At 43.1% G+C, this 11,121-nt stretch overlaps 1 long non-coding RNA gene across 1 annotated transcript; it reads left to right on the forward strand.

The window, feature by feature from the left end:
• Window positions 1-621: 621 nt before the first annotated feature.
• LOC139530693 (uncharacterized) lies at window positions 622-5,825 on the forward strand. Its single transcript, XR_011666104.1, has 2 exons — window positions 622-736; window positions 1,022-5,825. It is a non-coding gene; the product is annotated as an uncharacterized lncRNA (long non-coding RNA).
• Window positions 5,826-11,121: the final 5,296 nt, after the last annotated feature.

Genomic DNA, 11,121 nt, shown 5'->3' on the forward strand with positions numbered 1-11,121 from the left:
ATGACCTGCTCTGACCTGTTAACCTGTTCTGATGACCTGTTCTGACCTGTTGACTTGTTCTGATGACCTGTTCAATGTTATTAATGTCTGTTATGTTTTTGTTTGTTTTGTTTAATACTGCAGTTGGATTAATTAAACCTTGGTTAATTTAACTCAGTTTAATTCAAATTGACATCTATTGTCCTCATTACATAGTTATGTCTATGAAATACAATTATTATAGACAATCTTGGAGCGTAAACATAACCGATTTATATGGAGTATTTGTCTCTTAAATCCTGTTACCATCCTCAACCCTGGTCACTCAACCATGTTACATTACAATTTTGTACTAACATTTTGGAAAGGTTATGAAATATATAGTAAATGATAGCGTTACTAATGGCATAAGATTTGCATAGTGGCATGTCTGGGGAAAAATGTGGGAACAAATGGGTTAAAGGCAATGTAGGCTATTTGACGTTCTTGGAGATCCCTAACACGATAAACGCTGCTGATGTCAAGTGTTATTTTTGAACACGGACCTTTGATCCTGAACTTTGTCTGCAAAAAAAACACGCAATGTTTGCACAATGTTGCACAATGTTTCCCGTATTATCCCGCCCACTGAGCCCTCTTCTTGAGAAAACATTTGGAATTACAAGCAGCATTCTAGTTGGTTCATCGCTGCAAGAAGTCTAAATATCCTCTTTCCCACTACTTGTGCACCAACAAGAAAACAAAGGCTGACCAGCAGGTACTATAAAAAAAATATCTATAAAAAATACATTTTAAAAGTAATTGTTCACATGTTATTTACAATTGGGAGATGTATTCAAACTTGGGAGCAAGGAAACTAAAGGAATGCAGCTTTCAGGTCTTCAGTTCTATAGTGGGACAATCATAAATTTAATTCACCTCAAAAGAAAGTGTAGCGGAACACTATACCAGCAATAATGTATATTTCTGAAAATGCAATATTGCCTTCTGGTCATGGTGATTTATTTACTTTTTCCCATCACTTCCACATTTATTTTTTTAGGTTCCACACTAATTGGACAATGAGAAACTGGACATTACTAAGTCGGCTGCTGGATGAAGTGCAGTCCCAACCTATGGTCATAGGGAAGACTTACTCTCCGCTTTGTTCGTGTTGAGAATTGTGGTGTTGGGGGCCGCAGCAGATAGGGTGTGGGTGGAAGAACAATCAGAGTTTGTCTGCGACACTAAGATGACAGGATGTAGACCGAGTGGCGCAGCTCTCTAGGGCACTGCATCTCAGTGCAAGAGGCGTCACTACAGTCCCTGGTTTGAATCCAGGCTGAATCACATCCGGCCGTGATTGGGAGTCCCATAGGGCCACAATTGGCCCAGCTACGTCCAGGTTTGGCTGGGGTAGGCCGTCATTGGAAATAAGAATTTGTTCTTAACTGACTTGCCTAGTTAAATAAAGGTTAAACAAAAAAGAAGACCAGTCGGCTACAACCAAGCCTTTCCTATCTCCCATATCTGCTTCTGGGTCCTTCAAATCACCCTAGTGTCGACCCCTACTAGGGCTGCAGCGGTCATGAAATTTCGTCAGCCGGTGATTGTCAAGCAAATAACTGTCGGTCTCACAGTAATTGACCGTTAATGAACATAAACACATTTAGCATCTCCTGGTTTCCACACAAGCCACACATTTAGCATCTCCTGGTTTCCACATAAGCCACTGATTCTGACCTTTGGAACATCTACATTTAAAAAAGTCTAAATCCATGTAATATAGCCTACACCAATAAATCCATTATTTATTTTAGACAGGTCTAAAGAAACATGATATGAAGAAAAAGTAGTCTATTTCAGAAGAACAGAATAGCATACTCTGAGTTGTCCTTATGTTAGGTCCTGATCTGGCTATGACAAACGGCTGTGGGCTACACTAGTTAATTTAGCAGACAAGATTTTCTTAGAATTACATGGCATTATTTTATAGTATGAAGTATACAATTGAACAAAGGTGAAAAAAATAGAAAGGATATTTTCTCCAAATTAATAATTAGGCTATTTCTTCACATTATAAGTGCAGCAATGCGCACATGGTAGTAGGTTATAAGCGTAAATGGTCCATTAGCGGGAAACACCATTATCAAAAGTGACCGCAAATGCAATTATGCATGTAAAGCTTTTATTATAAAGGTGCATTTTTAGGGTAAAAAGGATCTTCCCCAAACTTGAAACTCACGCACTGCTTCTGTACAGTTGAAGTCAGAAGTTTACGTACACCTTAGCCAAATACATTTAAACTCAGTTTTTCACAATTCCAGACATTTAATTCTAGTAAAAATTCCCTGTTTTAGGTCAGTTAGGATCACCACCTTATTTTAAGAATGTGAAATGTCAGAATAATAGAGAGAATGATTTATTTCAGCTTTTATTTCGTTCATCACATTCCCAGTTGGTCAGAAGTTTACATACACTCAATTAGTATTTGGTAGTATTGCCTTTAAATTGTTTAACTTGGGTCAAACGTTTTGGGTAGCCTTCCACAAGCTTCCCACAATAAGTTGGGTGAATTTTGGCCCATTCCTCCTGACAGAGCTGGTGTAACTGAGTCAGGTTTGTAGGCCTCCTTGCTTGCACACGCTTTTTCAGTTCTACCCACATTTTTTCTATGGGATTGAGGTCAGGGCTTTGTGATGGCCACTCCAATACCTTGACTTTGTTGTCCTTAAGCCATTTCGTCACATCTTTGGAAGTATGCTTGGGGTCATTGTCCATTCGGAAGACCCATTTGCGACCAAGCTTTAACTTCCTGACTGATGTCTTGAGATGTTGCTTCAATATATCCACATAATTTCCCATCCTCATGATGCCATCTATTTTGTGACGCGCACCAGTCCCTCCTGCAGCAAAGCACCCCCACAACATGATGCTGCCACTCCCGTTGTAAGGCCTAGGTGTCGGAGTGTGAAGGAAAAGGCGCAGGAGCAGCAATTGCAAAACAAATGTTCTTTAATGAACACGGACAAACTAGGCCACCCTACTAACACACTGGGTGTACACAAATAAACTACCCCAGACCCGTGGGGAATGAAATAATGTCCAGAAACATGAAGCACAAAACCAACACCAACTTACATACAAACAATCCCGCACAAAGAAACGTGTATGCCGGCTGATTAAATAAGCCCAACTAATTAACCCTCATACAAAACAGGTGCGCCCAATAAACACATAAGGAGGGGGAGAAAAGGATCAGTGGCAGCTAATAGGCCGGTGACGACGACCGCCGAGCGCCACCGGAACGGGAAGGAGAGCCTGCCTCGGTCGAAGTCGTGACACCCGTGCTTCACGGATGGGATGGTATTCTTTGGCTTGCAAGCCTCCCCCTTTCTCCTCCAAACATAACAACAGTCGTTATGGCCAAACAGTTCTATTTTTGTTTCATCAGACCAGAGGACATTTCTCCAAAAAGTACGATCTTTGTCCCCATGTGCAGTTGCAAACCGTAGTCTGGCTTTTTAATGGCGATTTTGGAGCAGTGGCTTCTTCCTTGCTGAGCAGCCTTTCAGTTTATGTCGATATAGGACTCGTTTTACTGTGGACATAGATACTTTTGTACCTGTTTCCTCCAGCATCTTCACAAGGTCCTTTGCTGTTGTTCTGGGATTGATTTGCATTTTCGCACCAAAGTACGTTCATCTCTAGGAGACTGAACGCATCTCCTTCCTGAGCGGTATGACGGCTGCGTGGTCCCGTGGTGTTTATACTTGCGTACTATTGATTGTACAGATGAACGTGGTACCTTCAGGCTTTTGGAAATTGCTCTCAAGGATGAACCAGACTTGTCGAGGTCGACAATTTTTTTCTGAGGTCTTGGCTGATTTCTTTTGATTTTCCCATGATGTCAAGCAAAGATGCACTGAGTTTGAAGGTAGGCCTTGAAATATATCCACAGGTACACCTCCAATTGACTCAAATTAGTCAAATGACTCAATTAGCCTATCAGAAGCTTCTAAAGCCATGACATCATTTTCTGGAATGTTCTAAGCTGTTTAAAGGCACAGTCAACTTAGTGTATGTAAACTTCTGACCCACTGGAATTGTGATAAAGTGAATTATAAGTGAAATAATCTGTCTGTAAACAATTGTTGGAAAAATGACTTGTGTCATGCACAAAGTAGATGTCCTAACCGACTTGCCAAAACTATAGTTTGTTAACAATAAATTTGTGGAGTGGTTGAAAAACAAGTTTTAATGACTCCAACCTAAGTGTACTCTATGTAAACTTCCGACTTCAACTGTATGCCAGTTAGGCTCTACACCCCTCGTAAAGCGGATTAATGTGCTTAATTTTAAGAAGTTATTTGGTCACTTTAGTTGTGATACAAACCTTATCAAAACATATAGACCTATGGGCTAGGCTACATTAAGTGAGCGACTATTATTAGGAAAAGTCGCAAAAAGAGGCATTTTTTATTATGCTGGGCATCATTCACAAGTGATAATATATCATTCACAAGTGATAGGCTAATATTGTCACCCATCAGACTATCCTTGATTTAATCTTGTCTTTACAAATACAAAATATTATGTGTGAATTTAAAAAAAAAAATAGAATAGACCATCATCATGCACCTTTATCAAAACATGGAGAGCAGGAAAATATACAAATACAGTACATGTAATCTATTCACTTAAATAACAAGGACACTTCCCGTGGTTCATTTTCATGCCAGCCAGGTAGGCTATACTCCTGTTGTAAATATAAGCAGTGTGCATAATATTAGGAAAGTTGAGAAATAAATATAGTAGGCCTAGCCTATAGAAAGCTGATAGGATCCTCTTTTTAGTAGAGGCCATCACTCTGTTTCTTGAGCAATTGTATAGCCTATAGAAATGTTGCGCAACATGAGCTCACGGGCTCTCATGAAGTGATAGATTTTCGATCACATTTGCATTGATGTCAGAGTGATAAGAGGTACAACAGAGTGCTGAGTACAACAGAGTGCCTAATTACCATGACTAAACGGTCATATGGAATTTGACTGCCTTCATGACTCGTGTCGCGGTAATACGGTCACCGCGACAGCCCTAACCCCTACTCTCGTATACCTCGGCTACATTCTCCACACCGTTCCAAAAAATCTAAGTGATACAATGCCTTCAGCAACAATCATTGGATGAACAAATTATTAATACCCTGATGATAAATAGAATGTCAAATCAATGGTCACTTGCTGGTGTTCTACTTGGTTAACGTGCTTTTTATAATCCATCTTCATCAACATCATGTTCGCCTTAGCATGTTTGTCTCTCTTGCCTAATGTGGTGGAGATTTTTAGCAAAAGACCATGGGACAGAATTCACTCACCCAAGAAAACACTCAAGATGTATTCAATGCAAAAATGTATTGAAGGAGAATGCCATTGAGGTAGCGACTCAAACCTCAATATTTAGTCTGGCCATAGTCCCAGAATACAGTATTTACATTGCACTTTTTTATATAAATGTTGATATACCCACTTAGTGCTGATATACCAACTGTTCTTACTTCTTATGATAATACATTCTGTATAGAGGCTACTGTTTCCTGCTATTTTGCAGTCACATTTCTGCCAAAAAAAGAGCTGTCAAACTGAGCAATGTCAGATGGGTGTGTCCAAATTAAAGTATTTTAAACAAGCCAAGCTCTCTGAATTGTGCATATGTACAACCATGTAGAATTACACATAGTAACAATATTTAAATCAAATAAAATACAATTGTATTATTTACATGCTTCGTAACAGCAGGTGTCCAATGGTGTGTATTCGTGGATGCTTCCCAACCCAAAATAAAAATAAATAAAAGAAAATACATAATTTTATCTTTCGCCTCTTTGTATTTTCACAATTTTCCGTCATTGCGCAAGAGGTTGAATGTATCTCACCGTAGAAAGCATCCGAGTGAACGAAACAGCACCCCTCTATCTGAATGTGTAGGCTGTCTATCTGATGCGGTCTGGTCATAAAGAGTATGACACTGTTGCCGCCCATAGCATTGAATGCAAGGGAAGCCAGGGAGCACTGGCCTCCCTTGATAAAAAAGTATAAAATAAAAGCCAATCTGTCACACCCTGATCTGTTTCACCTTTCTTGTGATTGTCTCCAACCCCCATCAAGTGTCTCCCATTACCTCATGTATATTTATACCTGCGTTTTCTGTTTGTCTGTTGCCAGTTTGTCTTGTCCAGTCAAGACCTACCAGCGTGTTCCCGTGATTCCTGTGCTCTAGTTTTTCCTTTTCCTAGTTTTCCCAGTTCTGACCTTTCTGCCTGTCCTGACACTGATCCTGTCTGCCGTCCTGTACCTGCCTGACTCTGATATGGATTACGACTCTTTGCATGCCTTGACCTACCGATTGCCTGTCCCTTGTACTGAAATAAACTCTGAGACTCGTACTATCCGCCTCCTGTGTCTGCATCTGGGTCTTAGCCTGAGCCGTGATAGTACGAACTGGCCATTACTGACCCAGCAGACTCTGAACCAGCTCCGCAATGCTGTCTCCTCCCAAGGAGCCATCATTAGAAGACATGAGGAGTTACTGCAAAGCCTTATGGAGGGATTACATACCCTGGCAGAACTCCATGACCATGTGTTCAATACATTGCTGGAGCAATTCCGCAGATTCCCAACTAGGCAGCAAGCCACAACAGTAATCCCCCAGACTCTCAGCAACCCCACCACCAGCAGCGCTTCTTCGCAGCCCACCCCTGTGTACCGAGAAACCCGCTTGTAAGCTGCTCCAACAACGTGGTGGATTTTTGCATGTTGGCGGCTGTGAGTGCCTGGACCCCGGAAGCCCTGTTCGAAATGTTCCTTCACTGATTATCGGAGGTGGTTAAAGCTGAGCTCGCAGCCCGGGAGCTGCACATGGACCTCAACTCCCTCATAGCCTTGACCATCTAGATTGATTGGCGGCTACGGGAATGTAGGAGGGAGAGGGGGTCTGTTCCCTGTCGCCCTCGCTCGTCATCGAATTCCAACTCGCCTCCGACGATTCCCAGAAATCCCTGAAGTCTACATTTCCGAGAGAATTCGGTGTCACCCGAGTTCAATCGGAATCACAGAGGGCTGAATACAGTCCCAGAATACAGTATTACAGTACTAATACAGTAATACAGTACTCGCCTCCTCCGGAGCCCATGCAACTGGGCAGGGCTAGATTGTCTCCTGCTGAGCGCTTACACAGACTGAACACCAAGAGCTGTTTGTATTGTGGAGCTACGAGACATTTCTTATGTACCTATTAAAAGACCAGGCTCATCAGTAGGTACGAGTACACTGGTGAGCCATACGGGGAGTTTCCAATCTCTCACTACTTGTAACCCTCTCTATGCCACCCTGTTGTGGGGAGACCATTCCAAATCCATCCAGGTGATCATTGACTCTGGGGCCGACGAGAGCTTTATGGACACTACCCTGGTGTCGGAGCTGGGTATCTACACTCAACCCCTTTCCATCCCAATGGACGTCAGAGTACTGGATGGGAGCTTTATTGTCAGAGTCACCCACAGTACGGTTCCTATCCACTTGCAAGTGTCAGGCAACCAGAGTGAGTCTATGCAGTTTCTGCTCCTGGAGTCTCCTAATGTACCCATGGTTTTGGGGTTTTCATGGCTCCAGAGCCACAACCCCCTAATCGACTGAGCTACAGGTTCCATCATGGGTTGGACTCCGTTTTGCCATGCACATTGTCTGATGTCGGCGCAGCCTGCCCAGGGACGTCTCCTTGCGGCCTTGGGTAAAACCTTGTAACTCTCCTCCGTTCTCGCGGAGTACCAGGACTTACAGGAGGTTTTCAACTCTGCCCACGCCACATCTCTTCCTCTGCATTGGCCTTCTATCGACCTTCTCCTGGGCACTGCGGGGCGGCTTTATTCCCTGTCGGGTCCGAAGACCAAAGCGATGAAAAGGTACATTGAGGACTCTCTCACTGCATGGATTATGCGTCCATCTGCCTCCCCCACCGGCGCTGGGTTCTTCTTTGTGGAGAAGAAGGACAAGGCCCTGCGTCCGTGTATCGACTACCGGGGTCTTAATGACCTTACGGTTAAAAACTGTTACCCACTACCACTCATCTCGTCGGCTTTCGAGCGTCTCCAGGGGGCGGTCATCTTCTCCAAGTTGGACATTCGGAATGCCTACCATATGGGAAGGAGACAAGTGGAAGACAGCCTTTAACACGGCTAGCGGGCACTACAAGTACCTGGTGATGCCGTTCGGACTGACCAACGCACCCACAGTGTTCCAGGCCATGGTCAATGATGTGCTCTGTGACATGAAGGCCTGATTCATGCAGTCTCCCCTGAACAGTTGATGTTGAGATCTGTCTGTTAATTGAACTCTGTGAAACATTTATTTGGGCAGCAATTTCTGAGGCTGGTAACTTTAATGAACTTGTCCTCTGCAGCAGAGGTAACTCTGGGTCTTCCTTTCCTGTGGCGGTCCTCATGAGAGCCAGTTTCATCATAGTGCTTGATGGTTTTTGCAACCTCACATGAAGAAACGTTCAAAGTTCTTGAAATGTTCCACATTGACTGACCTTCATGTCTTAAGGTAATAATGGACTGTCATTTCTCTTTGCTTATTTGAGCTGTATTTGCCATAATATGGGCTTGGTCTTTCACCAAATAGGGCTATCTCTGTATACCAACTCTACCATGTCACAACACAGCTGATTGGCTCAAACGCGTTAAGAAGGAAAGCAATTTCACAAATTAACTTTTATCAAGGCACACCTGTTAATTGAAATGCATTCTAGGTGACTACCTCATGAAGCTGGTTGAAAGAATGCTAAGAGTGTGCAAAGCTGTCATCAAGGCAAAGGGTGGCTACTTTGAAGAATCTCAAATATAAAATATATTTTGATTTGTTTAACACTTTTTTTTCCATTCCATATGTGTTATTTCATAGTTTTCATTTCTTAACTATTATTCTACAATGTAGAAAATAGTAAAAGTAAAGAAAAAACGTTGAATGAGTAGGTGTGTCAAAACTTTTGACTGGTACTGTACATCATTGATAGAAACAACTTGAATTGTTTAATCTTGTTGTGTTGTTGTCCTCCGGTGGCTAGCTATCTAGCTAAAATGGACCCTTTCCTAAATTAGCCATGGATGAAGATAGGGATTTGGACTTGTGGTTTTACTTAATTCTCCATACTGGCCAATGATTGTAACGGTGATTCTGATCCAACCATAAAATACATTGTGCCCCTGGACTGAGTGATATGCAGGTAGATGTAGAAGGCTAATGTTAACTAGCTAACGTTGCCAATGAAAAGGAGGTTAGGCTAGCGAGCAAGCATTTTAGCCAGGTAGCCTAGGACATAAAACAATTAAAGCGTGTACAGAGTCATAGACCATTTCATTAACATGAAAGAGAGGAGGATGGTATTGGCGTTGCTCTAAAAGTAGCTTGAGTGAACATGTTTTTTCTAATTACACAAACGAACACACACACACACACAAATCAGAACCATGGACAGCCACATCATGTTTAGCTGACGTTGACTGCACTAAATCGTTTTTGGTATCTTTTAGTTTTCACTGTATTAGACCAGTGCTTCCCAACCCTGGTCCTCCAGTACCCCCAACAGAACACGTTTTCGTTGTAGCCCTGGACAAACACACCTCATTCAACTCATTGAGACCTTTATGATTTGTTGACAAATTGAATCAGATGTGCTTGTCTAGGGTTACAATACAAATGCGTACTGTTGGGGTACTCGAGGACCAGGGTTGGGAAACACTTGATTAGCCTAAGCATAGGTCATTTGATTATGTTGAAATATTGAAGTTGAAATGGTGCTGGAAAAGTGGAGGCAGCTCCTGTTTTCTTTGCTACTTGCAGTAACTCTATGTCGTTCTAAATCAATAGTTGTTTAGTAGTCTTTCTTTACCATGCTGTAGGTCATGTAACTGTTTGTTACAGGCAATATGCTTTGTGGACTTTACCGGACAAAGGTTACCCTCCGGTTCTGTTATGCAACAAATGTGTAGTTGTATTTATTCTTCCACTATGTTTTCTTATTGTCTCGGCCTTAAGCATATATCACGGTCGCAAGGCATATGAACTAACAAGTTATAGAGCAAACAACTTCCCCAGTGATTTTACCCACGCACCGCTACTACAGGTGTCCAGTGCGTGTGCATAAAGTCAGTGCAAAATAGTTTGTGCAAAAAAAGGTCAATGCAGGTAGTCCGTGTAGCCATTTCATTAGCTATTTAGCAGTCTTGTTTGGCAGCCTTATGGCTTGGGGGTAGAAGCTGTTTAGGGTCCTGTTAGTTCCAAACTTGGTGCATTAGTACTGCTTGCCGTGCGATAGCAGAGAAAACAGTCTATGGCTTGGGTGTCTGGAGTCTTTGGGCCTTCCTCTGATACCACCTGGTATAGAGGTCCTGGATGGCAGGGAGCTCGGCCCCTGTGATGTACTGGGCCATACTCACCACCCTCTGTAGCGCCTTGCGGTCGAGTGCCTTGCTGTTGCCGTATTAAGCGGTGATGCAGCCAGTCAATATGCTCGCAATGGTGCAGCTGTTTAATTTTTTGAGGATCTGATGGCCTCATGCCAAATCTTTTCAGCCTCCCGAGGAGGAAGAAGCACTGCTGTGCCCACTTCACAAGTGTGTGGGTGTGTGTGTGGACCATGTTAATTCCTTAGTGATGTGGACAAAGAGGAATTTGAAGCTCTCAACCCGCTCCACTACAGTCCCATTGATGTGGATGGGCGGGTGCTCTCCCCTCTGTTTCATGTAGTCTGTGGTCAGCTCCTTTGTCTTGCTGACATTGAGGGAGAGGTTATTGTCCACGCACCACACTGACAAGTCTCCTCGCTATCGGCTGCCTCATCGTCATTGGTGGTCAGTCCTACCATCGTCGTGTCGTCAGCAAACTTGATGATGGTGTTGGAGTCATGTGCAGCGATGCAGTCATGAATAGGGAGTACAGGAGGGGACTAAGCACACACCCCCGAGGGGCCCCCATGTTGATGGTCAGTGTGGCGGATGTGTTGTTGCCTAACATCACCGCTTGGGGGCGGCCTGTCAGGAAGTCCAGGATCCAGTTGCAGAGGGGGTTATTCAGTCAAAAGGTTCTGAGCTTGGTGATGAGCTTG

The sequence above is a fragment of the Salvelinus alpinus genome, chromosome 9, assembly GCF_045679555.1.
Source record: "Salvelinus alpinus chromosome 9, SLU_Salpinus.1, whole genome shotgun sequence".
NCBI classification, from domain to species: domain Eukaryota; kingdom Metazoa; phylum Chordata; class Actinopteri; order Salmoniformes; family Salmonidae; genus Salvelinus; species Salvelinus alpinus.